The 26,882-nt window shown below is 40.7% G+C and overlaps 8 non-coding genes across 8 annotated transcripts; 3 read left to right on the forward strand and 5 right to left on the reverse strand.

The window, feature by feature from the left end:
* Positions 1 to 1,343: 1,343 nt before the first annotated feature.
* On the reverse strand, positions 1,344 to 1,425 carry TRNAS-GCU (transfer RNA serine (anticodon GCU)). The gene has a single exon. It is a non-coding gene; the product is annotated as a tRNA-Ser (tRNA).
* Positions 1,426 to 1,859: 434 nt separating this feature from the next.
* TRNAK-CUU (transfer RNA lysine (anticodon CUU)) lies at positions 1,860 to 1,932 on the forward strand. Its single transcript has one exon. It is a non-coding gene; the product is annotated as a tRNA-Lys (tRNA).
* A 2,608-nt stretch (positions 1,933 to 4,540) lies between these two features.
* TRNAS-GCU (transfer RNA serine (anticodon GCU)) lies at positions 4,541 to 4,608 on the reverse strand. Its single transcript has one exon. It is a non-coding gene; the product is annotated as a tRNA-Ser (tRNA).
* Positions 4,609 to 12,913: 8,305 nt separating this feature from the next.
* TRNAS-GCU (transfer RNA serine (anticodon GCU)) lies at positions 12,914 to 12,981 on the reverse strand. The gene has a single exon. It is a non-coding gene; the product is annotated as a tRNA-Ser (tRNA).
* Positions 12,982 to 21,283: 8,302 nt separating this feature from the next.
* On the reverse strand, positions 21,284 to 21,365 carry TRNAS-GCU (transfer RNA serine (anticodon GCU)). Its single transcript has one exon. It is a non-coding gene; the product is annotated as a tRNA-Ser (tRNA).
* A 434-nt stretch (positions 21,366 to 21,799) lies between these two features.
* TRNAK-CUU (transfer RNA lysine (anticodon CUU)) lies at positions 21,800 to 21,872 on the forward strand. The gene has a single exon. It is a non-coding gene; the product is annotated as a tRNA-Lys (tRNA).
* A 2,296-nt stretch (positions 21,873 to 24,168) lies between these two features.
* TRNAS-GCU (transfer RNA serine (anticodon GCU)) lies at positions 24,169 to 24,250 on the reverse strand. The gene has a single exon. It is a non-coding gene; the product is annotated as a tRNA-Ser (tRNA).
* A 434-nt stretch (positions 24,251 to 24,684) lies between these two features.
* TRNAK-CUU (transfer RNA lysine (anticodon CUU)) lies at positions 24,685 to 24,757 on the forward strand. Its single transcript has one exon. It is a non-coding gene; the product is annotated as a tRNA-Lys (tRNA).
* The last annotated feature ends 2,125 nt before the right edge of the window (positions 24,758 to 26,882 follow it).

The following is a 26,882-nucleotide window of genomic DNA, read 5'->3' on the forward strand; positions in this document are numbered from 1 at the left end:
CTTATTACTATATACTAAGTATATAATTATGAGTATTGTTAACATTTTTACCAAAAAGAGTTTCAACAGAAGATGTGCATGAACTAGGAGAGTGGATGGGACGTTCGGGCTACAAATGGCTCTCACATGACATTCAAAACGAGATCGTTGATATATTAGGGAGATCTGTTTTGCGCTCCGTGGTAGCAGATATTAAAAGTCGGGAATATTTTGCTATTATGGTTGACGAAACTTGTGACATATCCATTCGTGAACAATTGGAATTTTGCATTCGAACTGTAAATTAAAATTTTAATATTTTTATGGAATTCATGGGCTCTTACGTGATTCCGAACACTGAGGCCAAAACTTAAAAAAGGGAGGGAGTGAGTCATTCATTAATTTATTTCAGTGATCAGAGCTCCCCCAATAATTTTGACAAGTCTGTCAAAGCCCTGTATCCGATGGAGGCACATAGTGGTTCGGATCTAGTTCAAGGGTGGTGTTCGGAGGGATGCTGCCACACGGTCGATAGGGGCGTAGGCGTGGGGAAAACAAGATTTGATTGACTTAGTTTGTTTTACTTCGCGTTTTGTGCCTCTTGGCTAATTTGCGAAGATGGGGATGAGTGATAAAATGATGAAATTGATGAATGGACATTCACAAACAAACAAGCCCGAGCGGGATTTCTCTATTCGGCAGTATACCCGTCATTCACACATTTTCACAATCTTTCACACATGTCAATTTTCACTGTATCCACGTTGGTTCTCATTGTTCGGACAAACACGAAGATCATGCCCGAGAGGGATTCGAACAAAGAACCTCCAGCATTTCAGCGCGATGAAATAACCACTCGACCACAGGGTCCGGCTGAGAAAAACATAAGAATAAGTTCTACTTGCAGGGTAAAACCGGTTAAACTTTGGCGTTTGCGGGTGGACGATATCGTAAACTAAAATCAAAGTTACCAAACAACTTGTCCAGGAAAGCACGAACGCGGGGCTTCCACAGATCACCAGAGCTTCCACAAAATGGCACACAGGCCCGATTCTCTCACCTCCTATTTTCATCCACATTGCTAAGATTCGCCTACACTCGAGCTGCCTTGGCATCACTTTAGAGGTTAGTTGTGGTCAGCGCAACGAAATTCCACTCTTTGTTGTATGTTTTACAAAACCGGGTTACGCTACTCATTCGTTGCTCCCCAATTGCCTCACACCGCTCCCATACACTGGCCGAGATCTCAGATTAAAAGTTGTTAAGCTCTCCCTGCAGGACACTTGAACGAGATGGCCACGAAGCGGGAATTCTTTACTATAAGAAATCAATAATATCCTTGATAGTGAGAAGAAAATTTGTAACGACGAGGAAGGGATTCGAACCCACGCGGGCAGAGCCCATTGGATTAGCAGTCCAACGCCTTAACCACTCGGCCACCTCGTCCTGTAATGCTACCAAAGGTATCGTAGTGGGTATTTATGCAAATTGTTCAGCTTCGAATCTCAAAGGTTTGTTGTGTGAAATCTTTGTGGATACTTTTCTAAAAAATAATTTGGTTGCCATTTTTGTTTGTAAAAGTGAGTAAGTAGAATCGTCCTTTGATGGCTGTCTGTCTGAAGTGTTTTCATGAAATTTATGAAGTCGACCGAATATTGCAACCGAAGGGATGTTATGCGCCCGGATAGCTCGGTCGATAGATCTTTAGGCTTTTAACCTATCGGTCTAGGGTTCGTTGAGTCTTAAAATTGAATGTGTCTATCTAATTTAATCCAATCACCTGTAGAAAAATTATCACACATTAGCTCAAGAATATCCGTTTACTTCTGCCACAATGCTATGTAGAGGTATGACCAACTTTTGCCACAGTGTAGGTGCAAGCCCGGCTAGCTCAGTCGGTAGAGCATGAGACTCTTAATCTCAGGGTCGTGGGTTCGAGCCCCACGTTGGGCGACTTTCATTTTCCGACACTACAATATTCACAGAGGGTCAAAGTATTGTATTTGTTGACGCCCAGAATATCCAAATCTCTGTCTGTTCAACTCTTCAAACCATTTCACTTGTAGACTCGAATAAAATATGAGTGTCAAATACCTATCTCAGTATCGTCATTTACATGCAAGAGAGGGGGAGGTCATTTGATCAGGGAAGGGGGAGTGAGGTGTCTTATGTAAATATGGGTTGAAGATTCTATATAAGATGAACATTGCATTGCCATCTGATTCGCAACAATTACCTTTATCGCGACTACGTACTATGCAGGGGCTGCTCAAGATAAGACTTCTCTCCAGGGAGAGATGGAATTTTGGCGCTCTAATAAGAAACATGTACGGTTTTAATGACGAAAAATTGTAACCTTATGAATAATATACTTTAAGTGTTACTGTTACAGAAACGTTTATTGTGCGTATTTGTTCAGTGACGTGCACTGAGGAGTAGCTAGTCTAGCAGAGATAGATCAATCAATCACGTCTCTAATTATTTTCAAATCACAATATTTATTATCTTGAAGCCTATGTTCATATGCAACATTTCTTTCCACGCGCTTCTCGTCCCTCAATGTGATCAGCTGGCAAGGCTAAATACCTTAGCTGGCTCTTCTTCCGCCTTACCAGATCCAGGTATAGACAACCGCCCGAAGGGAAAGGGAAGATTTCTGCCTGTACCTCCATTGCCCCCCTATTTTTAAGAATACTGAGCCCTAAAGCGCGGAGGGGGATTATGACTCACACCAACCTCCCTTGCGCACGCCACTGATTGTTACCCCAAGTGTCGACATCGCCCCACGTCACTGTATTTGTTTATTTAATACTTACTTACTTAACTCTAGATGTTCTTTTCAATATACTTATTATGTCTTATGCAACAGTATCTTCAATTAATTCTTCTCAACAATAAATCCAACTCTTTTAAAAACAAATAGCCATGTTTCATTCCCAACAATAAATCCAACTCTTTTAAAAACAAATAGCCATGTATCCGATCATAGGCGCCGACTTCATGGGGCCTGGGGGGGGAGCTCGACCCCCCCCAATGTTAACGATGTGGGGCAGAGCCCCCCAAATAATTTTGCTTAAGAGGATTTAATATATTATTTTGCTTCTCTTGTAAGGTTCACTCTGAATTGTGCCACATGAACTTAACTTTAAATACACAATTGAAATGTTCTAGACCATCAACTTTGGGGGGGCTATGACCAGATACAGCAAAACACATGACTTATTACTATATACTAAGTATATAATTATGAGTATTGTTAACATTTTTACCAAAAAGAGTTTCAACAGAAGATGTGCATGAACTAGGAGAGTGGATGGGACGTTCGGGCTACAAATGGCTCTCACATGACATTCAAAACGAGATCGTTGATATATTAGGGAGATCTGTTTTGCGCTCCGTGGTAGCAGATATTAAAAGTCGGGAATATTTTGCTATTATGGTTGACGAAACTTGTGACATATCCATTCGTGAACAATTGGAATTTTGCATTCGAACTGTAAATTAAAATTTTAATATTTTTATGGAATTCATGGGCTCTTACGTGATTCCGAACACTGAGGCCAAAACTTAAAAAAGGGAGGGAGTGAGTCATTCATTAATTTATTTCAGTGATCAGAGCTCCCCCAATAATTTTGACAAGTCTGTCAAAGCCCTGTATCCGATGGAGGCACATAGTGGTTCGGATCTAGTTCAAGGGTGGTGTTCGGAGGGATGCTGCCACACGGTCGATAGGGGCGTAGGCGTGGGGAAAACAAGATTTGATTGACTTAGTTTGTTTTACTTCGCGTTTTGTGCCTCTTGGCTAATTTGCGAAGATGGGGATGAGTGATAAAATGATGAAATTGATGAATGGACATTCACAAACAAACAAGCCCGAGCGGGATTTCTCTATTCGGCAGTATACCCGTCATTCACACATTTTCACAATCTTTCACACATGTCAATTTTCACTGTATCCACGTTGGTTCTCATTGTTCGGACAAACACGAAGATCATGCCCGAGAGGGATTCGAACAAAGAACCTCCAGCATTTCAGCGCGATGAAATAACCACTCGACCACAGGGTCCGGCTGAGAAAAACATAAGAATAAGTTCTACTTGCAGGGTAAAACCGGTTAAACTTTGGCGTTTGCGGGTGGACGATATCGTAAACTAAAATCAAAGTTACCAAACAACTTGTCCAGGAAAGCACGAACGCGGGGCTTCCACAGATCACCAGAGCTTCCACAAAATGGCACACAGGCCCGATTCTCTCACCTCCTATTTTCATCCACATTGCTAAGATTCGCCTACACTCGAGCTGCCTTGGCATCATTTTAGAGGTTAGTTGTGGTCAGCGCAACGAAATTCCACTCTTTGTTGTATGTTTTACAAAACCGGGTTACGCTACTCATTCGTTGCTCCCCAATTGCCTCACACCGCTCCCATACACTGGCCGAGATCTCAGATTATAAGTTGTTAAGCTCTCCCTGCAGGACACTTGAACGAGATGGCCACGAAGCGGGAATTCTTTACTATAAGAAATCAATAATATCCTTGATAGTGAGAAGAAAATTTGTAACGACGAGGATGGGATTCGAACCCATGCGGATTAGCAGTCCAACGCCTTAACCACTCGGCCACCTCGTCCTGTAATGCTACCAAAGGTATCGTAGTGGGTATTTATGTAAATTGTTCAGCTTCGAATCTCAAAGGTTTGTTGTGTGAAATCTTTGTGGATACTTTTCTAAAAAATAATTTGGTTGCCATTTTTGTTTGTAAAAGTGAGTAAGTAGAATCGTCCTTTGATGGCTGTCTGTCTGAAGTGTTTTCATGAAATTTATGAAGTCGACCGAATATTGCAACCGAAGGGATGTTATGCGCCCGGATAGCGCGGTCGATAGATCTTTAGGCTTTTAACCTAACGGTCTAGGGTTCGTTGAGTCTTAAAATTGAATGTGTCTATCTAATTTAATCTAATCACCTGTAGAAAAATTATCACACATTAGCTCAAGAATATCCGTTTACTTCTGCCACAATGCTATGTAGAGGTTTGACCAACTTTTGCCATAGTGTAGGTGCAAGCCCGGCTAGCTCAGTCGGGCAGTTCGCTGCCAGCACTGGCACGCGGTGCATCGTCTCTACGTGCGGTCCGTGTCGAGCATTTACGTGCAAGCGAGTGAAATTCCGGTTAAGTCTACCTTCTGTGTTCTGAACCATGTCTGTACGGCGAGTGAATACTGTGAAATTGGTCTTCACGAATGTGCGACAAAAACCAACATCGATACAACTGCATCGGTGGATACAGCAGAATTTGTCACTAACAGAAGATCAAGTGCTTAGTATTGAAATCGATCAATATCGAAAGTGTGTGTTTATAAAGTTAATATCGCGAGTGTTAGGCGAGCAGATAATATTACGATCGGGAGGCACATTAGTTTACACTGATGACAATGGGGAGCATGAGGTAAAACTGGAATGGGCGGATCAAAATAGCGTAATTGTGAACGTACATGTAGTTCCTATGGAACTTCCAATGGACGTTCTACAACAGACACTGACAACATATGGTGCTGTGAAATATGTTGATGATGAAAAGTACACGGATGAACATATATACCCAACGCGTACCGGTACAAAGCGAATTCGCATGACGCTTAAAAAACCAATTCCATCGTACATCACTATCAAAGGTGATCGATATTGGGTCACGTACTATGGTCAAAAGATTACGTGCAGGATATGTGAATCTACAGAACATCTCTCAAATTGTTGCGATAAGCGTCGAAAACCAGGAAGAAGGACAACCTCCACATATGCGGAAGCCACCCACCGATCACCAATCAATATTGATGCAGCAGAACAACCACTGCCATACCAGCCTACAGGTTTTCAAGTACCCAAGACAACCCTGGACATAGAAATGAAAGAATCCCCAAAGAACCCAGATGTAAAAGAACCCGAAGGTGCCGCACAGACGCCACTGGATCCTCCGACGAACAAAGTTTCATCAGAGATAGCAGCAAAGGAAAATTCCCATTTGTTAACAAAAGAAGGTCAAACTTCGTCATGGGTCGCAGAAGTTGAACGCGAGGAACTTTCGAGTAACTACCAGGTCTCGCCTGAAGCCTCGATTAGTGATAAGATAGCCCCTCCCCTCCCCGCGAACAGCTGTGTATCGGAAGGTGAAAAGAGCCAGGCAGGTCATGAGCTTTCCCTGCCAGGCGCTTCCTCGCACACAACGACCTTGAAACTAGCAGAAGGAAACGTGAGTGGACAACATGACCAACCTAAAATTGCTCCCCCCCTTCCCTCGTCACAATCGCAACAAATGGTATCAGGAGATGACTCCCAAACTGAAGAGGAATCCACAGATGATAAGCAAGTTATGGACAAAGGTCAAAGAAATAGAAAAAAACGCACAAGTTCACGACTGAAAGCGGTAACAGAAGGTAAGAAAAAGAAATGTACCAGGATGTTTCTAAGCCAGCAGTCCGTCACACACAGCAGGAAGACCCAACAAAAGTGAAATGTTAATTAGATGTGGGTTCAGATCGCCTTCCCCCCCCCCCCCTCCATTAGGTAGTTAGTGTAAGGAGAAATGTTTGTTTATGTTTTGAGATGAGAGTGATTTACGAGTGTAGTGCGCGACATAAATTTGTGTACTTTCCTAGTGCATACAGTGTAATGTTATATATTACATGTTAGAGAGTTACAAGATGAATATCGATATAATAACAGGTAGAAAAAATAGTGTAAATTGTGTCATGCACATGAACGATTATCATCATTCTGAAAACACTTCGGACTAATACTTACTTTAGTGTAATTGAGCACCAAAAATGCACATTTACGTGGTATTCTTATATACAGTTTTTTTATAATATCTTATTGTGCATGAATTACAGCACTCGTCTTTGTACCCTTAACATCAATGGGATCCTGACGCCAGTGAAATGCAAATTGCTTGCGGACTTTGTCCGAATCCACTCGATTGACATTTTATACTTGCAGGAAGTTTGTATTGTAGATTTTAACTTCCTGTATGGGTACGAGGCTATTGTAAACTTGGGGACAAGCGGGAGAGGGACGGCAATTATAATCAAAAGTGGTATAGAAATAAAAAATGTAAAGAAATTAGTCGATGGGAGGGGAATTAGTTTTCAAAGTCAACGTTATACTTTTGTTAATATCTACGCCCCCTCCGGACAGCAAAACAGATGGAAGAGAGAACAATTTTACCAGGCTGAGATCGTATACTTACTTCCAAATAATGATTCGTGTATCATCCTAGGTGGTGATTTTAATCAAGTGCTGCAATCATGTGATTGTATAGGAAAGTTTCAAAATAGTTTAGCTTTAACGACCTTAATCAGCGATTTACAGCTGAAGGACATCTGGACCGAAAAACGAAAGGATATAGTGTTTTTAACTATTTCAATAACAAAGCAGGTTCTAGACTGGACAGATTCTATACACTTGGTCATACTATAAAATATGTGACGACAATAGATGCTTTGCCGGTACCTTTTTCAGATCATATAGCAATCAGAATGAGTATTAATCTACAAGAATCTAAATTAGTTTGGGGTCCGTCCTATTGGAAAATGAACTCTGCCCTACTTCAACAGCCTAATGTTAATGATATGTTTGAAGAAAAATGGAAGTATTGGTGCCGGCAACAAAAACACTCTACTGATTACAATACGTGGTGGGTAAAATACGTCAAACCTCGAATTAAATCCTATTTTCAATGGCTAGGGAAAGAGAGTGCACGTGACCGGAACTTAATGTTGAACTTCTATTACAAATGTTTACATGAGTTATGTATGCGACCTGATGTCACCGAATATTATCCACAGATACAAAAATATAAAGCACAAATCCTTACGTTGCAACGGCATCACTTGGAGGGTATAAAGATAAGAACTACTCATGCGTCATCCTTGCAAGATGAACGAACCTCTTTATTTCACTATGTTCACACACAAAAACAAAAGCGAGCTCTTTTGATAAACAATATTGTCGATTCTGGCGGAGATACACATAGAACTCAACAAGGTATATCACAGGCGTTTTACACGTATTATAATAATTTGTATACTGGTAAAGAAGTAGATCAATTGGCTGTACAACAATTGCTCACATCGGTAAATAATTTTTTGACGGACGAAGACAGAACTTTGTTAGACAGTGACGTCACTGTCGATGAGGTGTATGAAGCACTGCGTACTTGTAACGTTAAGCGCACTCCTGGCAACGATGGCATAGGCTACCAATTTTATATACGTTTTTTTGATGTTATGAAACATGAATTGGTCAAGATAATACAAGATGCATTTCGAAACGAATGCGTGCTTCAAAATGAAGGTATAATTGTACTGATTGCCAAAAAAACGCGTCCGAGTGCAGTGACTGACTTTAGGCCCATTACTTTGTTAAACTGTGATTATAAGATTATGGCCAAAGTTTTGGCTAATAGACTGAAACCTATATTATCTTCCTTACTCAGTTCACGGCAAACATGTGTCAGTAAAACTCAAAATATATTTTCTACGGTGGCGGGTATACGTGATATAATGTATTATTATGAAATGCAACAAACCGCAGCTTGTATACTATCCTTTGATTTCACAAAAGCTTTTGATCTTGTAATTCACCAATATTTGTTTGAAGTACTTCGAGCCTATCGCTTCAGTGAAGCCTTTATATCTGTTTTGCAAATTTTCTATAGAAAGGCAACCTCCCGTCTTCTTATCAATGGATTCGTGACTCCTGCAATACACGTGACGAGATCCATTCGCCAGGGGTGCCCCTTGAGTATGCTTCTCTTCGCTTTGACCTTGGACCCGCTACTTCGATATATTCAGTGCCGAGCCCCACCCGCAGCGAGTGCTTTCCTTGAAACGCAAGTGTTTACATTCGCAGACGATTTATCAGCTTGTGTGACAACAACGACCCAGCTCCAAAATATACTGAATGCAATGTGTTTGTATTGTTCTGCCAGTGGAGCGGAAGTTAACATGACAAAATCAAAGGCTTTACCTGTTGGCAACTGGAAGCAAGACAATCCGGACATAGGGATAAAATATGTAAACGAACTCAAAGTATTGGGCATTACTTTTCATACTAACGAATCCAGAATGCTGGATCTAAACTGGACGAAAATTGTAAGCGAAATCAGGTTACAGTGTTATCAAATGAGAGGAAGACAACTCAATTTAATTCAGCGTGTTTGGTTCCTACACACTTTTATTTTTAGTAAATTAAATTATGTCGTTCAAGTGTTGCCAATCACACAGCAATATCTCCGACAAATAAAGTCTGCTGTGGGATGGTTCATGTGGTACGGACATTTCTTTCGGGTACCATTCCCGATCATGTGCCAAACACAAATGACAGGTGGTCTAGAATTATGGAATATTGAAAATAAATGTAAGTCCCTGTTTTTAGCTAGAAATTATAAATTGTACTTAATTGAACGGTCGATTACATCAATGTGGTTGCGTATATTTACCGATACGTTTCCACCGCAAAATCCACCCAACTTGTCTCGACTAACAAAGAGCCCTATGTATGTACGAAATTTTGTACAAGAATGGAGTTATGTGGAGTTTCCCATGGACTTGAAGGAAAATACTCTGTCAAAATATTTGTATGAACATTTTCAACGACAACTTATTTTGCAGCAGAGTCGAATAGAGAAAAAATTTCCTAATGTTATCTGGTCAAATGTATGGCAAAATCTCCACAAGCCTTTCCTTGACACGGACATACGAAGTTTGTGGTATACCCTGGTGCATGATCTAGTTCCAACAAATGTTCGACTAAATGAAATCAAAAGACTACCAACAAATGAGTGTAGACAATGCGGAGAGGTGGATACAAATGAACATCGCCTCACTACATGTAAAGGAATTTCAGAAATTTGGGCCTTTCTCCTTATGTGCCTTGCCAAAATATGTCGTATATCGCCACAATGCTATCAAGCAAAAATTTGTATATTACCAGACTTCAAATATTTCCCTGTGAAGAAACAAAATGCCATTGTGTGGCTAATAGCACATACAGTATATTATATATATAGCAAAAAGTTTGAACCAAATATCACCCTATATACAATGTATCTTAAAAGATCTAGATGGAAACAATCAAATAAACAAAATGGCCGATTGTCACAATATTTTGGTAAATATCTGGATGTAATGTAATTGTATGTATACATGTAGGGAAAAAAATCCATAGATGTAAACAGAATAGTGAAATAAAACTTATAAAAAAATAAAAAGAAAGTGGCCCCGTGGTAGCGGATAAGTTTCACGTAAAAAAAAAAAAAAAGTCGGTAGAGCATGAGACTCTTAATCTCAGGGTCGTGGGTTCGAGCCCCACGTTGGGCGACTTTCATTTTCCGACACTACAATATTCACAGAGGGTCAAAGTATTGTATTTGTTGACGCCCAGAATATCCAAATCTCTGTCTGTTCAACTCTTCAAACCATTTCACTTGTAGACTCGAATAAAATATGAGTGTCAAATACCTATCTCAGTATCGTCATTTACATGCAAGAGAGGGGGAGGTCATTTGATCAGGGAAGGTGGAGTGAGGTGTCTTATGTAAATATGGGGTGAAGATTCTAAATAAGATGAACATTGCATTGCCATCTGATTCGCAACAATTACCTTTATCGCGACTACGTACTATGCAGGGGCTGCTCAAGATAAGACTTCTCTCCAGGGAGAGATGGAATTTTGGCGCTCTAATAAGAAACATGTACGGTTTTAATGACGATAAATTGTAACCTTATGAATAATATACTTTAAGTGTTACTGTTACAGAAACGTTTATTGTGCGTATTTGTTCAGTGACGTGCACTGAGGAGTAGCTAGTCTAGCAGAGATAGATCAATCAATCACGTCTCTAATTATTTTCAAATCACAATATTTATTATCTTGAAGCCTATGTTCATATGCAACATTTCTTTCCACGCGCTTCTCGTCCCTCAATGTGATCAGCTGGCAAGGCTAAATACCTTAGCTGGCTCTTCTTCCGCCTTACCAGATCCAGGTATAGACAACCGCCCGAAGGGAAAGGGAAGATTTCTGCCTGTACCTCCATTGCCCCCTATTTTTAAGAATACTGAGCCCTAAAGCGCGGAGGGGGATTATGACTCACACCAACCTCCCTTGCGCACGCCACTGATTGTTACCCCAAGTGTCGACATCGCCCCACGTCACTGTATTTGTTTATTTAATACTTACTTACTTAACTCTAGATGTTCTTTTCAATATACTTATTATGTCTTATGCAACAGTATCTTCAATTAATTCTTCTCAACAATAAATCCAACTCTTTTAAAAACAAATAGCCATGTATCCGATCATAGGCGCCGACTTCATGGGGCCTGGGGGGGGGCTCGACCCCCCCAATGTTAACGATGTGGGGGCAGAGCCCCCCAAATAATTTTGCTTAAGAGGATTTAATATATTATTTTGCTTCTCTTGTAAGGTTTACTCTGAATTGTGCCACATGAACTTAACTTTAAATACACAATTGAAATGTTCTAGACCATCAACTTTGGGGGGGCTATGACCAGATACATCAAAACACATGACTTATTACTATATACTAAGTATATAATTATGAGTATTGTTAACATTTTTACCAAAAAGAGTTTCAACAGAAGATGTGCATGAACTAGGAGAGTGGATGGGACGTTCGGGCTACAAATGGCTCTCACATGACATTCAAAACGAGATCGTTGATATATTAGGGAGATCTGTTTTGCGCTCCGTGGTAGCAGATATTAAAAGTCGGGAATATTTTGCTATTATGGTTGACGAAACTTGTGACATATCCATTCGTGAACAATTGGAATTTTGCATTCGAACTGTAAATTAAAATTTTAATATTTTTATGGAATTCATGGGCTCTTACGTGATTCCGAACACTGAGGCCAAAACTTAAAAAAGGGAGGGAGTGAGTCATTCATTAATTTATTTCAGTGATCAGAGCTCCCCCAATAATTTTGACAAGTCTGTCAAAGCCCTGTATCCGATGGAGGCACATAGTGGTTCGGATCTAGTTCAAGGGTGGTGTTCGGAGGGATGCTGCCACACGGTCGATAGGGGCGTAGGCGTGGGGAAAACAAGATTTGATTGACTTAGTTTGTTTTACTTCGCGTTTTGTGCCTCTTGGCTAATTTGCGAAGATGGGGATGAGTGATAAAATGATGAAATTGATGAATGGACATTCACAAACAAACAAGCCCGAGCGGGATTTCTCTATTCGGCAGTATACCCGTCATTCACACATTTTCACAATCTTTCACACATGTCAATTTTCACTGTATCCACGTTGGTTCTCATTGTTCGGACAAACACGAAGATCATGCCCGAGAGGGATTCGAACAAAGAACCTCCAGCATTTCAGCGCGATGAAATAACCACTCGACCACAGGGTCCGGCTGAGAAAAACATAAGAATAAGTTCTACTTGCAGGGTAAAACCGGTTAAACTTTGGCGTTTGCGGGTGGACGATATCGTAAACTAAAATCAAAGTTACCAAACAACTTGTCCAGGAAAGCACGAACGCGGGGCTTCCACAGATCACCAGAGCTTCCACAAAATGGCACACAGGCCCGATTCTCTCACCTCCTATTTTCATCCACATTGCTAAGATTCGCCTACACTCGAGCTGCCTTGGCATCATTTTAGAGGTTAGTTGTGGTCAGCGCAACGAAATTCCACTCTTTGTTGTATGTTTTACAAAACCGGGTTACGCTACTCATTCGTTGCTCCCCAATTGCCTCACACCGCTCCCATACACTGGCCGAGATCTCAGATTATAAGTTGTTAAGCTCTCCCTGCAGGACACTTGAACGAGATGGCCACGAAGCGGGAATTCTTTACTATAAGAAATCAATAATATCCTTGATAGTGAGAAGAAAATTTGTAACGACGAGGATGGGATTCGAACCCATGCGGATTAGCAGTCCAACGCCTTAACCACTCGGCCACCTCGTCCTGTAATGCTACCAAAGGTATCGTAGTGGGTATTTATGTAAATTGTTCAGCTTCGAATCTCAAAGGTTTGTTGTGTGAAATCTTTGTGGATACTTTTCTAAAAAATAATTTGGTTGCCATTTTTGTTTGTAAAAGTGAGTAAGTAGAATCGTCCTTTGATGGCTGTCTGTCTGAAGTGTTTTCATGAAATTTATGAAGTCGACCGAATATTGCAACCGAAGGGATGTTATGCGCCCGGATAGCGCGGTCGATAGATCTTTAGGCTTTTAACCTAACGGTCTAGGGTTCGTTGAGTCTTAAAATTGAATGTGTCTATCTAATTTAATCTAATCACCTGTAGAAAAATTATCACACATTAGCTCAAGAATATCCGTTTACTTCTGCCACAATGCTATGTAGAGGTTTGACCAACTTTTGCCATAGTGTAGGTGCAAGCCCGGCTAGCTCAGTCGGGCAGTTCGCTGCCAGCACTGGCACGCGGTGCATCGTCTCTACGTGCGGTCCGTGTCGAGCATTTACGTGCAAGCGAGTGAAATTCCGGTTAAGTCTACCTTCTGTGTTCTGAACCATGTCTGTACGGCGAGTGAATACTGTGAAATTGGTCTTCACGAATGTGCGACAAAAACCAACATCGATACAACTGCATCGGTGGATACAGCAGAATTTGTCACTAACAGAAGATCAAGTGCTTAGTATTGAAATCGATCAATATCGAAAGTGTGTGTTTATAAAGTTAATATCGCGAGTGTTAGGCGAGCAGATAATATTACGATCGGGAGGCACATTAGTTTACACTGATGACAATGGGGAGCATGAGGTAAAACTGGAATGGGCGGATCAAAATAGCGTAATTGTGAACGTACATGTAGTTCCTATGGAACTTCCAATGGACGTTCTACAACAGACACTTACAACATATGGTGCTGTGAAATATGTTGATGATGAAAAGTACACGGATGAACATATATACCCAACGCGTACCGGTACAAAGCGAATTCGCATGACGCTTAAAAAACCAATTCCATCGTACATCACTATCAAAGGTGATCGATATTGGGTCACGTACTATGGTCAAAAGATTACGTGCAGGATATGTGAATCTACAGAACATCTCTCAAATTGTTGCGATAAGCGTCGAAAACCAGGAAGAAGGACAACCTCCACATATGCGGAAGCCACCCACCGATCACCAATCAATATTGATGCAGCAGAACAACCACTGCCATACCAGCCTACAGGTTTTCAAGTACCCAAGACAACCCTGGACATAGAAATGAAAGAATCCCCAAAGAACCCAGATGTAAAAGAACCCGAAGGTGCCGCACAGACGCCACTGGATCCTCCGACGAACAAAGTTTCATCAGAGATAGCAGCAAAGGAAAATTCCCATTTGTTAACAAAAGAAGGTCAAACTTCGTCATGGGTCGCAGAAGTTGAACGCGAGGAACTTTCGAGTAACTACCAGGTCTCGCCTGAAGCCTCGATTAGTGATAAGATAGCCCCTCCCCTCCCCGCGAACAGCTGTGTATCGGAAGGTGAAAAGAGCCAGGCAGGTCATGAGCTTTCCCTGCCAGGCGCTTCCTCGCACACAACGACCTTGAAACTAGCAGAAGGAAACGTGAGTGGACAACATGACCAACCTAAAATTGCTCCCCCCCTTCCCTCGTCACAATCGCAACAAATGGTATCAGGAGATGACTCCCAAACTGAAGAGGAATCCACAGATGATAAGCAAGTTATGGACAAAGGTCAAAGAAATAGAAAAAAACGCACAAGTTCACGACTGAAAGCGGTAACAGAAGGTAAGAAAAAGAAATGTACCAGGATGTTTCTAAGCCAGCAGTCCGTCACACACAGCAGGAAGACCCAACAAAAGTGAAATGTTAATTAGATGTGGGTTCAGATCGCCTTCCCCCCCCCCTCCATTAGGTAGTTAGTGTAAGGAGAAATGTTTGTTTATGTTTTGAGATGAGAGTGATTTACGAGTGTAGTGCGCGACATAAATTTGTGTACTTTCCTAGTGCATACAGTGTAATGTTATATATTACATGTTAGAGAGTTACAAGATGAATATCGATATAATAACAGGTAGAAAAAATAGTGTAAATTGTGTCATGCACATGAACGATTATCATCATTCTGAAAACACTTCGGACTAATACTTACTTTAGTGTAATTGAGCACCAAAAATGCACATTTACGTGGTATTCTTATATACAGTTTTTTTATAATATCTTATTGTGCATGAATTACAGCACTCGTCTTTGTACCCTTAACATCAATGGGATCCTGACGCCAGTGAAATGCAAATTGCTTGCGGACTTTGTCCGAATCCACTCGATTGACATTTTATACTTGCAGGAAGTTTGTATTGTAGATTTTAACTTCCTGTATGGGTACGAGGCTATTGTAAACTTGGGGACAAGCGGGAGAGGGACGGCAATTATAATCAAAAGTGGTATAGAAATAAAAAATGTAAAGAAATTAGTCGATGGGAGGGGAATTAGTTTTCAAAGTCAACGTTATACTTTTGTTAATATCTACGCCCCCTCCGGACAGCAAAACAGATGGAAGAGAGAACAATTTTACCAGGCTGAGATCGTATACTTACTTCCAAATAATGATTCGTGTATCATCCTAGGTGGTGATTTTAATCAAGTGCTGCAATCATGTGATTGTATAGGAAAGTTTCAAAATAGTTTAGCTTTAACGACCTTAATCAGCGATTTACAGCTGAAGGACATCTGGACCGAAAAACGAAAGGATATAGTGTTTTTAACTATTTCAATAACAAAGCAGGTTCTAGACTGGACAGATTCTATACACTTGGTCATACTATAAAATATGTGACGACAATAGATGCTTTGCCGGTACCTTTTTCAGATCATATAGCAATCAGAATGAGTATTAATCTACAAGAATCTAAATTAGTTTGGGGTCCGTCCTATTGGAAAATGAACTCTGCCCTACTTCAACAGCCTAATGTTAATGATATGTTTGAAGAAAAATGGAAGTATTGGTGCCGGCAACAAAAACACTCTACTGATTACAATACGTGGTGGGTAAAATACGTCAAACCTCGAATTAAATCCTATTTTCAATGGCTAGGGAAAGAGAGTGCACGTGACCGGAACTTAATGTTGAACTTCTATTACAAATGTTTACATGAGTTATGTATGCGACCTGATGTCACCGAATATTATCCACAGATACAAAAATATAAAGCACAAATCCTTACGTTGCAACGGCATCACTTGGAGGGTATAAAGATAAGAACTACTCATGCGTCATCCTTGCAAGATGAACGAACCTCTTTATTTCACTATGTTCACACACAAAAACAAAAGCGAGCTCTTTTGATAAACAATATTGTCGATTCTGGCGGAGATACACATAGAACTCAACAAGGTATATCACAGGCGTTTTACACGTATTATAATAATTTGTATACTGGTAAAGAAGTAGATCAATTGGCTGTACAACAATTGCTCACATCGGTAAATAATTTTTTGACGGACGAAGACAGAACTTTGTTAGACAGTGACGTCACTGTCGATGAGGTGTATGAAGCACTGCGTACTTGTAACGTTAAGCGCACTCCTGGCAACGATGGCATAGGCTACCAATTTTATATACGTTTTTTTGATGTTATGAAACATGAATTGGTCAAGATAATACAAGATGCATTTCGAAACGAATGCGTGCTTCAAAGTGAAGGTATAATTGTACTGATTGCCAAAAAAACGGGTCCGAGTGCAGTGACTGACTTTAGGCCCATTACTTTGTTAAACTGTGATTATAAGATTATGGCCAAAGTTTTGGCTAATAGACTGAAACCTATATTATCTTCCTTACTCAGTTCACGGCAAACATGTGTCAGTAAAACTCAAAATATATTTTCTACGGTGGCGGGTATACGTGATATAATGTATTATTATGAAATGCAACAAACCGCAGCTTGTATACTATCCTTTGATTTCACAAAAGCTTTTGATCTTGTAATTCACCAATATTTGTTTGAAGTACTTCGAGCCTATCGCTTCAGTGAAGCTTTTATATCTGTTTTGCAAATTTTCTATAGAAAGGCAACCTCCCGTCTTCTTATCAATGGATTCGTGACTCCTGCAATACACGTGACGAGATCCATTCGCCAGGGGTGCCCCTTGAGTATGCTTCTCTTCGCTTTGACCTTGGACCCGCTACTTCGATATATTCAGTGCCGAGCCCCACCCGCAGCGAGTGCTTTCCTTGAAACGCAAGTGTTTACATTCGCAGACGATTTATCAGCTTGTGTGACAACAACGACCCAGCTCCAAAATATACTGAATGCAATGTGTTTGTATTGTTCTGCCAGTGGAGCGGAAGTTAACATGACAAAATCAAAGGCTTTACCTGTTGGCAACTGGAAGCAAGACAATCCGGACATAGGGATAAAATATGTAAACGAACTCAAAGTATTGGGCATTACTTTTCATACTAACGAATCCAGAATGCTGGATCTAAACTGGACGAAAATTGTAAGCGAAATCAGGTTACAGTGTTATCAAATGAGAGGAAGACAACTCAATTTAATTCAGCGTGTTTGGTTCCTACACACTTTTATTTTTAGTAAATTAAATTATGTCGTTCAAGTGTTGCCAATCACACAGCAATATCTCCGACAAATAAAGTCTGCTGTGGGATGGTTCATGTGGTACGGACATTTCTTTCGGGTACCATTCCCGATCATGTGCCAAACACAAATGACAGGTGGTCTAGAATTATGGAATATTGAAAATAAATGTAAGTCCCTGTTTTTAGCTAGAAATTATAAATTGTACTTAATTGAACGGTCGATTACATCAATGTGGTTGCGTATATTTACCGATACGTTTCCACCGCAAAATCCACCCAACTTGTCTCGACTAACAAAGAGCCCTATGTATGTACGAAATTTTGTACAAGAATGGAGTTATGTGGAGTTTCCCATGGACTTGAAGGAAAATACTCTGTCAAAATATTTGTATGAACATTTTCAACGACAACTTATTTTGCAGCAGAGTCGAATAGAGAAAAAATTTCCTAATGTTATCTGGTCAAATGTATGGCAAAATCTCCACAAGCCTTTCCTTGACACGGACATACGAAGTTTGTGGTATACCCTGGTGCATGATCTAGTTCCAACAAATGTTCGACTAAATGAAATCAAAAGACTACCAACAAATGAGTGTAGACAATGCGGAGAGGTGGATACAAATGAACATCGCCTCACTACATGTAAAGGAATTTCAGAAATTTGGGCCTTTCTCCTTATGTGCCTTGCCAAAATATGTCGTATATCGCCACAATGCTATCAAGCAAAAATTTGTATATTACCAGACTTCAAATATTTCCCTGTGAAGAAACAAAATACCATTGTGTGGCTAATAGCACATACAGTATATTATATATATAGCAAAAAGTTTGAACCAAATATCACCCTATATACAATGTATCTTAAAAGATCTAGATGGAAACAATCAAATAAACAAAATGGCCGATTGTCACAATATTTTGGTAAATATCTGGATGTAATGTAATTGTATGTATACATGTAGGGAAAAAAATCCATAGATGTAAACAGAATAGTGAAATAAAACTTATAAAAAAATAAAAAGAAAGTGGCCCCGTGGTAGCGGATAAGTTTCACGTAAAAAAAAAAAAAAAGTCGGTAGAGCATGAGACTCTTAATCTCAGGGTCGTGGGTTCGAGCCCCACGTTGGGCGACTTTCATTTTCCGACACTACAATATTCACAGAGGGTCAAAGTATTGTATTTGTTGACGCCCAGAATATCCAAATCTCTGTCTGTTCAACTCTTCAAACCATTTCACTTGTAGACTCGAATAAAATATGAGTGTCAAATACCTATCTCAGTATCGTCATTTACATGCAAGAGAGGGGGAGGTCATTTGATCAGGGAAGGTGGAGTGAGGTGTCTTATGTAAATATGGGGTGAAGATTCTAAATAAGATGAACATTGCATTGCCATCTGATTCGCAACAATTACCTTTATCGCGACTACGTACTATGCAGGGGCTGCTCAAGATAAGACTTCTCTCCAGGGAGAGATGGAATTTTGGCGCTCTAATAAGAAACATGTACGGTTTTAATGACGATAAATTGTAACCTTATGAATAATATACTTTAAGTGTTACTGTTACAGAAACGTTTATTGTGCGTATTTGTTCAGTGACGTGCACTGAGGAGTAGCTAGTCTAGCAGAGATAGATCAATCAATCACGTCTCTAATTATTTTCAAATCACAATATTTATTATCTTGAAGCCTATGTTCATATGCAACATTTCTTTCCACGCGCTTCTCGTCCCTCAATGTGATCAGCTGGCAAGGCTAAATACCTTAGCTGGCTCTTCTTCCGCCTTACCAGATCCAGGTATAGACAACCGCCCGAAGGGAAAGGGAAGATTTCTGCCTGTACCTCCATTGCCCCCTATTTTTAAGAATACTGAGCCCTAAAGCGCGGAGGGGGATTATGACTCACACCAACCTCCCTTGCGCACGCCACTGATTGTTACCCCAAGTGTCGACATCGCCCCACGTCACTGTATTTGTTTATTTAATACTTACTTACTTAACTCTAGATGTTCTTTTCAATATACTTATTATGTCTTATGCAACAGTATCTTCAATTAATTCTTCTCAACAATAAATCCAACTCTTTTAAAAACAAATAGCCATGTATCCGATCATAGGCGCCGACTTCATGGGGCCTGGGGGGGGGCTCGACCCCCCCAATGTTAACGATGTGGGGGCAGAGCCCCCAAAATAATTTTGCTTAAGAGGATTTAATATATTATTTTGCTTCTCTTGTAAGGTTTACTCTGAATTGTGCCACATGAACTTAACTTTAAATACACAATTGAAATGTTCTAGACCATCAACTTTGGGGGGGCTATGACCAGATACAGCAAAACACATGACTTATTACTATATACTAAGTATATAATTATGAGTATTGTTAACATTTTTACCAAAAAGAGTTTCAACAGAAGATGTGCATGAACTAGGAGAGTGGATGGGACGTTCGGGCTACAAATGGCTCTCACATGACATTCAAAACGAGATCGTTGATATATTAGGGAGATCTGTTTTGCGCTCCGTGGTAGCAGATATTAAAAGTCGGGAATATTTTGCTATTATGGTTGACGAAACTTGTGACATATCCATTCGTGAACAATTGGAATTTTGCATTCGAACTGTAAATTAAAATTTTAATATTTTTATGGAATTCATGGGCTCTTACGTGATTCCGAACACTGAGGCCAAAACTTAAAAAAGGGAGGGAGTGAGTCATTCACTAATTTATTTCAGTGATCAGAGCTCCCCCAATAATTTTGACAAGTCTGTCAAAGCCCTGTATCCGATGGAGGCACATAGTGGTTCGGATCTAGTTCAAGGGTGGTGTTCGGAGGGATGCTGCCAAACGGTCGATAGGGGCGTAGGCGTGGGGAAAACAAGATTTGATTGACTTAGTTTGTTTTACTTCGCGTTTTGTGCCTCTTGGCTAAATTGCGAAGATGGGGATGAGTGATAAAATGATGAAATTGATGAATGGACATTCACAAACAAACAAGCCCGAGCGGGATTTCTCTATTCGGCAGTATACCCGTCATTCACACATTTTCACAATCTTTCACACATGTCAATTTTCACTGTATCCACGTTGGTTCTCATTGTTCGGACAAACACGAAGATCATGCCCGAGAGGGATTCGAACAAAGAACCTCTAGCATTTCAGCGCGATGAAATAACCACTCGACCACAGGGTCCGGCTGAGAAAAACATAAGAATAAGTTCTACTTGCAGGGTAAAACCGGTTAAACTTTGGCGTTTGCGGGTGGACGATATCGTAAACTAAAATCAAAGTTACCAAACAACTTGTCCAGGAAAGCACGAACGCGGGGCTTCCACAGATCACCAGAGCTTCCACAAAATGGCACACAGGCCCGATTCTCTCACCTCCTATTTTCATCCACATTGCTAAGATTCGCCTACACTCGAGCTGCCTTGGCATCACTTTAGAGGTTAGTTGTGGTCAGCGCAACGAAATTCCACTCTTTGTTGTATGTTTTACAAAACCGGGTTACGCTACTCATTCGTTGCTCCCCAATTGCCTCACACCGCTCCCATACACTGGCCGAGATCTCAGATTAAAAGTTGTTAAGCTCTCCCTGCAGGACACTTGAACGAGATGGCCACGAAGCGGGAATTCTTTACTATAAGAAATCAATAATATCCTTGATAGTGAGAAGAAAATTTGTAACGACGAGGATGGGATTCGAACCCACGCGGGCAGAGCCCATTGTATTAGCAGTCCATCGCCTTAACCACTCGGCCACCTCGTCCTGTAATGCTACCAAAGGTATCGTAGTGGGTATTTATGTAAATTGTTCAGCTTCGAATCTCAAAGGTTTGTTCTGTGAAATCTTTGTGGATACTTTTCTAAAAAATAATTTGGTTGCCATTTTTGTTTGTAAAAGTGAGTAAGTAGAATCGTCCTTTGATGGCTGTCTGTCTGAAGTGTTGTCATGAAATTTATGAAGTCGACCGAATATTGCAACCGAAGGGATGTTATGCGCCCGGATAGCTCGGTCGATAGATCTTTAGGCTTTTAACCTAACGGTCTAGGGTTCGTTGAGTCTTAAAATTGAATGTGTCTATCTAATTTAATCTAATCACCTGTAGAAAAATTATCACACATTAGCTCAAGAATATCCGTTTACTTCTGCCACAATGCCATGTAGAGGTATGACCAACTTTTGCCATAGTGTAGGTGCAAGCCCGGCTAGCTCAGTCGGTAGAGCATGAGACTCTTAATCTCAGGGTCGTGGGTTCGAGCCCCACGTTGGGCGACTTTCATTTTCCGACACTACAATATTCACAGAGGGTCAAAGTATTGTATTTGTTGACGCCCAGAATATCCAAATCTCTGTCTGTTCAACTCTTCAAACCATTTCACTTGTAGACTCGAATAAAATATGAGTGTCAAATACCTATCTCAGTATCGTCATTTACATGCAAGAGAGGGGGAGGTCATTTGATCAGGGAAGGGGGAGTGAGGTGTCTTATGTAAATATGGGGTGAAGATTCTAAATAAGATGAACATTGCATTGCCATCTGATTCGCAACAATTACCTTTATCGCGACTACGTACTATGCAGGGGCTGCTCAAGATAAGACTTCTCTCCAGGGAGAGATGGAATTTTGGCGCTCTAATAAGAAACATGTACGGTTTTAATGACGAAAAATTGTAACCTTATGAATAATATACTTTAAGTGTTACTGTTACAGAAACGTTTATTGTGCGTATTTGTTCAGTGACGTGCACTGAGGAGTAGCTAGTCTAACAGAGATAGATCAATCAATCACGTCTCTAATTATTTTCAAATCACAATATTTATTATCTTGAAGCCTATGTTCATATGCAACATTTCTTTCCACGCGCTTCTCGTCCCTCAATGTGATCAGCTGGCAAGGCTAAATACCTTAGCTGGCTCTTCTTCCGCCTTACCAGATCCAGGTATAGACAACCGCCCGAAGGGAAAGGAAAGATTTCTGCCTGTACCTCCATTGCCACCTATTTTTAAGAATACTGAGCCCTAAAGCGCGGAGGGGGATTATGACTCACACCAACCTCCCTTGCGCACGCCACTGATTGTTACCCCAAGTGTCGACATCGCCCCACGTCACTGTATTTGTTTATTTAATACTTACTTACTTAACTCTAGATGTTCTTTTCAATATACTTATTATGTCTTATGCAACAGTATCTTCAATTAATTCTTCTCAACAATAAATCCAACTCTTTTAAAAACAAATATCCATGTATCCGATCATAGGCGCCGACTTCATGGGGCCTGGGGGGGGCTCGACCCCCCCAATGTTAACGATGTGGGGGCAGAGCCCCCAAAATAATTTTGCTTAAGAGGATTTAATATATTATTTTGCTTCTCTTGTAAGGTTTACTCTGAATTGTGCCACATGAACTTAACTTTAAATACACAATTGAAATGTTCTAGACCATCAACTTTGGGGGGGCTATGACCAGATACAGCAAAACACATGACTTATTACTATATACTAAGTATATAATTATGAGTATTGTTAACATTTTTACCAAAAAGAGTTTCAACAGAAGATGTGCATGAACTAGGAGAGTGGATGGGACGTTCGGGCTACAAATGGCTCTCACATGACATTCAAAACGAGATCGTTGATATATTAGGGAGATCTGTTTTGCGCTCCGTGGTAGCAGATATTAAAAGTCGGGAATATTTTGCTATTATGGTTGACGAAACTTGTGACATATCCATTCGTGAACAATTGGAATTTTGCATTCGAACTGTAAATTAAAATTTTAATATTTTTATGGAATTCATGGGCTCTTACGTGATTCCGAACACTGAGGCCAAAACTTAAAAAAGGGAGGGAGTGAGTCATTCATTAATTTATTTCAGTGATCAGAGCTCCCCCAATAATTTTGACAAGTCTGTCAAAGCCCTGTATCCGATGGAGGCACATAGTGGTTCGGATCTAGTTCAAGGGTGGTGTTCGGAGGGATGCTGCCACACGGTCGATAGGGGCGTAGGCGTGGGGAAGAACAAAGAACCTCTAGCATTTCAGCGCGATGAAATAACCACTCGACCACAGGGTCCGGCTGAGAAAAACATAAGAATAAGTTCTACTTGCAGGGTAAAACCGGTTAAACTTTGGCGTTTGCGGGTGGACGATATCGTAAACTAAAATCAATGTTACCAAACAACTTGTCCAAAAAAGCACGAACGCGGGGCTTCCACAGATCACCAGAGCTTCCACAAAATGGCACACAGGCCCAATTCTCTCACCTCCTATTTTCATCCACATTGCTAAGATTCGCCTACACTCGAGTTGCCTTGGCATCACTTTAGAGGTTAGTTGTGGTCAGCGCAACGAAATTCCACTCTTTGTTGTATGTTTTACAAAACCGGGTTACGCTACTCATTCGTTGCTCCCCAATTGCCTCACACCGCTCCCATACAATGGCCGAGATCTCAGATTAAAAGTTGTTAAGCTCTCCCTGCAGGACACTTGAACGAGATGGCCACGAAGCGGGAATTCTTTACTATAAGAAATCAATAATATCCTTGATAGTGAGAAGAAAATTTGTAACGACGAGGATGGGATTCGAACCCACGCGGGCAGAGCCCATTGGATTAGCAGTCCAACGCCTTAACCACTCGGCCACCTCGTCCTGTAATGCTACCAAAGGTATCGTAGTGGGTATTTATGTAAATTGTTCAGCTTCGAATCTCAAAGTTTTGTTGTGTAAAATCTTTGTGGATACTTTTCTAAAAAATAATTTGGTTGCCATTTTTGTTTGTAAAAGTGAGTAAGTAGAATCGTCCTTTGAAGGCTGTCTGTCTGAAGTGTTTTCATGAAATTTATGAAGTCGACCGAATATTGCAACCGAAGGGATGTTATGTGCCCGGATAGCTCGGTCGATAGATCTTTAGGCTTTTAACCTAACGGTCTAGGGTTCGTTGAGTCTTAAAATTGAATGTGTCTATCTAATTTAATCTAATCACCTGTAGAAAAATTATCACACATTAGCTCAAGAATATCCGTTTACTTCTGCCACAGTGCTATGTAGAGGTATGACCAACTTTTGCCATAGTGTAGGTGCAAGCCCGGCTAGCTCAGTCGGTAGAGCAAGAGACTCTTCATCTCAGGGTCGTGGGTTCGAGCCCCACGTTGGGCGACTTTCATTTTCCGACACTACAATATTCACAGAGGGTCAAAGTATTGTATTTGTTGACGCCCAGAATATCCAAATCTCTGTCTGTTCAACTCTTCAAACCATTTCACTTGTAGACTCGAATAAAATATGAGTGTCAAATACCTATCTCAGTATCGTCATTTACATGCAAGAGAGGGGGAGGTCATTTGATCAGGGAAGGGGGAGTGAGGTGTCTTATGTAAATATGGGGTGAAGATTCTAAATAAGATGAACATTGCATTGCCATCTGATTCGCAACAATTACCTTTATCGCGACTACGTACTATGCAGGGGCTGCTCAAGATAAGACTTCTCTCCAGGGAGAGATGGAATTTTGGCGCTCTAATAAGAAACATGTACGGTTTTAATGACGAAAAATTGTAACCTTATGAATAATATACTTTAAGTGTTACTGTTACAGAAACGTTTATTGTGCGTATTTGTTCAGTGACGTGCACTGAGGAGTAGCTAGTCTAGCAGAGATAGATCAATCAATCACGTCTCTAATTATTTTCAAATCACAATATTTATTATCTTGAAGCTTATGTTCATATGCAACATTTCTTTCCACGCGCTTCTCGTCCCTCAATGTGATCAGCTGGCAAGGCTAAATACCTTAGCTGGCTCTTCTTCCGCCTTACCAGATCCAGGTATAGACAACCGCCCGAAGGGAAAGGGAAGATTTCTGCCTGTACCTCCATTGCCACCTATTTTTAAGAATACTGAGCCCTAAAGCGCGGAGGGGGATTATGACTCACACCAACCTCCCTTGCGCACGCCACTGATTGTTACCCCAAGTGTCGACATCGCCCCACGTCACTGTATTTGTTTATTTAATACTTACTTACTTAACTCTAGATGTTCTTTTCAATATACTTATTATGTCTTATGCAACAGTATCTTCAATTAATTCTACTCAACAATAAATCCAACTCTTTTAAAAACAAATAGCCATGTTTCATTCCCAACAATAAATCCAACTCTTTTAAAAACAAATAGCCTTGTATCCGATCATAGGCGCCGACTTCATGGGGCCTGGGGTGGGGGGCTCGACCCCCCCAATGTTAACGATGTGGGGGCAGAGCCCCCCAAATAATTTTGCTTAAGAGGATTTAGTATATTATTTTGCTTCTCTTGTAAGGTTTACTCTGAATTGTGCCACATGAACTTAACTTTAAATACACAATTGAAATGTTCTAGACCATCAACTTTGGGGGGGCTATGACCAGATACAGCAAAACACATGACTTATTACTATATACTAAGTATATAATTATGAGTATTGTTAACATTTTTACCAAAAAGAGTTTCAACAGAAGATGTGCATGAACTAGGAGAGTGGATGGGACGTTCGGGCTACAAATGGCTCTCACATGACATTCAAAACGAGATCGTTGATATATTAGGGAGATCTGTTTTGCGCTCCGTGGTAGCAGATATTAAAAGTCGGGAATATTTTGCTATTATGGTTGACGAAACTTGTGACATATCCATTCGTGAACAATTGGAATTTTGCATTCGAACTGTAAATTAAAATTTTAATATTTTTATGGAATTCATGGGCTCTTACGTGATTCCGAACACTGAGGCCAAAACTTAAAAAAGGGAGGGAGTGAGTCATTCATTAATTTATTTCAGTGATCAGAGCTCCCCCAATAATTTTGACAAGTCTGTCAAAGCCCTGTATCCGATGGAGGCACATAGTGGTTCGGATCTAGTTCAAGGGTGGTGTTCGGAGGGATGCTGCCACACGGTCGATAGGGGCGTAGGCGTGGGGAAGAACAAAGAACCTCTAGCATTTCAGCGCGATGAAATAACCACTCGACCACAGGGTCCGGCTGAGAAAAACATAAGAATAAGTTCTACTTGCAGGGTAAAACCGGTTAAACTTTGGCGTTTGCGGGTGGACGATATCGTAAACTAAAATCAATGTTACCAAACAACTTGTCCAAAAAAGCACGAACGCGGGGCTTCCACAGATCACCAGAGCTTCCACAAAATGGCACACAGGCCCAATTCTCTCACCTCCTATTTTCATCCACATTGCTAAGATTCGCCTACACTCGAGTTGCCTTGGCATCACTTTAGAGGTTAGTTGTGGTCAGCG

This window comes from Lepisma saccharinum, chromosome 2 (genome assembly GCF_977018435.1).
Source record: "Lepisma saccharinum chromosome 2, izLepSacc3.1, whole genome shotgun sequence".
NCBI classification, from domain to species: Eukaryota; Metazoa; Arthropoda; class Insecta; order Zygentoma; family Lepismatidae; genus Lepisma; species Lepisma saccharinum.